Genomic DNA, 2,028 nt, shown 5'->3' on the forward strand with positions numbered 1-2,028 from the left:
TACAAGGCTTTATAGCATGCTTTATTACTTAGTGTGTCCAGGCATTGCCACATAAAGCTGATGGAAGTATAAATTGGTATCATCTTTCTAAAACACAATTTGGCAAAAGGAGCCTTAAAATGTTCATATGTTTTATTATGGTAATTCCATTTCCAGAAATCTATCTCTAGAAAATAATTTGAAATGGACACAAAGCCTTATAAACAAAGATACTCAATGATATTTAAAGTTTTTTAAAGCTAAAATCTAAATGTTGAACAATAGAGAATGTGTAAATAAGTAACTGAAAAAGATACGTTCGTCAGCTTGCTCCTTTCTGCCCGTGGACGCCACCGAAGAAGCATCGTTAAAGTCTCTCTTCTCCCTGCCGTCATGTCTAAGTCAGAGTCTCCTAAAGAGCCCGAACAGCTGAGGAAGCTCTTCATTGGAGGGTTAAGCTTTGAAACAACAGATGAGAGCCTGAGGAGCCATTTTGAGCAATGGGGAATGCTCACAGACTGTGTGGTAATGAGAGATCCAAACACCAAGCGTTCCAGGGGCTTTGGGTTTGTCACATATGCCACTGTGGAGGAGGTGGATGCAGCTATGAATGCAAGGCCACACAAGGTGGATGGAAGAGTTGTGGAACCAAAGAGAGCTGTCTCAAGAGAAGATTCTCAAAGACCAGGTGCCCACTTAACTGTGAAAAAGATATTTGTTGGTGGCATTAAAGAAGACACCGAAGAACATCACCTAAGAGATTATTTTGAACAGTATGGGAAAATTGAAGTGATTGAAATCATGACTGACCGAGGCAGTGGCAAGAAAAGGGGCTTTGCCTTTGTAACCTTTGAGGACCATGACTCCGTGGATAAGATTGTCATTCAGAAATACCATACTGTGAATGGCCACAACTGTGAAGTTAGGAAAGCCCTGTCAAAGCAAGAGATGGCTAGTGCTTCATCCAGCCAAAGAGGTCGAAGTGGTTCTGGAAACTTTGGTGGTGGTTGTGGAGGTGGTTTTGGTGGGAATGACAACTTTGGTCATGGAGGAAACTTCAGTGGTCGTGGTGGCTTTGGTGGCAGCCATGGTGGTGGTGGATATGGTGGCAGTGGGGATGGCTATAATGGATTTGGTAATGATGGAAGCAATTTTGGAGGTGGTGGAAGCTACAATGATTTTGGCAATTACAACAATCAGTCTTCAAATTTTGGACCCATGAAAGGAGGAAATTTTGGAGGCAGAAGCTCTGGCCCCTATGGCGGTGGAGGCCAATCCTTTGCAAAACCACGAAACCAAGGTGGCTATGGCGGTTCCAGCAGTAGCAGTAGCTATGGCAGTGGCAGAAGATTTTAATTAGGAAACAAAGCTTAGCAGGAGTGGAGAGCCAGAGAAGTGACAGGGAAGCTACAGGTTACAACAGATTTGTGAACTCAGCCAAGCACAGTGGTGGCAGGGCCTAGCTGCTACAAAGAAGACATATTTTAGACAAATATTCATGTGTATGGGCAAAAAACTCAAGGATTGTATTTGTGACTAATTGTATAACAGGTTGTTTTATTTTCTGTTCTGTGGAAAGTGTAAAGCATTCCAACAAAGGGTTTTAATGTAGTTTTATTTTTTTGCACCCATGTTGTTGATTGCTAAATGTAACAGTCTGATTGTGACACTGAATAAATGTCTTTTTTTATAATGTGCTGTGTAAAGTTAGTCTACTCTGAAGCCATCTTGGTAAATTTCCCCAACAGTTTGAAGTTAGAATTCCTTCAGGGTGATGCCGGGTTCTATTTGGAATCTATATACAACCTGCTTGCGTGGAGAAGCCATTGTCTTCAGAAACCTTGGTGTAGTTGAACTGACAGTTACTGTTGTGACCTGAAGTTCACCATTAAAAGGGACTACCCAAGCAAAATCATGGAATTATTGGTTATAAAAATGATTGCTGGCACATCCTATGCAATATATCTAAGTTGAATAATGGTACCAGATAAAATTATAGATGGGAATGAAGCTTGTGTAGCATCCATTATCATGTGTAATCAATAAACG

The 2,028-nt window shown here is 41.2% G+C and overlaps 1 pseudogene across 1 annotated transcript; it reads left to right on the top strand.

The window, feature by feature from the left end:
* Nucleotides 1-295: 295 nt before the first annotated feature.
* LOC116273064 lies at nucleotides 296-1,675 on the top strand (annotated as a pseudogene). The gene has a single exon (XR_004181565.1). The product of XR_004181565.1 is annotated as a heterogeneous nuclear ribonucleoprotein A1-like (transcript).
* Nucleotides 1,676-2,028: the final 353 nt, after the last annotated feature.

Source organism: Papio anubis, unplaced genomic scaffold (genome assembly GCF_008728515.1).
Source record: "Papio anubis isolate 15944 unplaced genomic scaffold, Panubis1.0 scaffold3435, whole genome shotgun sequence".
NCBI classification, from domain to species: domain Eukaryota; kingdom Metazoa; phylum Chordata; class Mammalia; order Primates; family Cercopithecidae; genus Papio; species Papio anubis.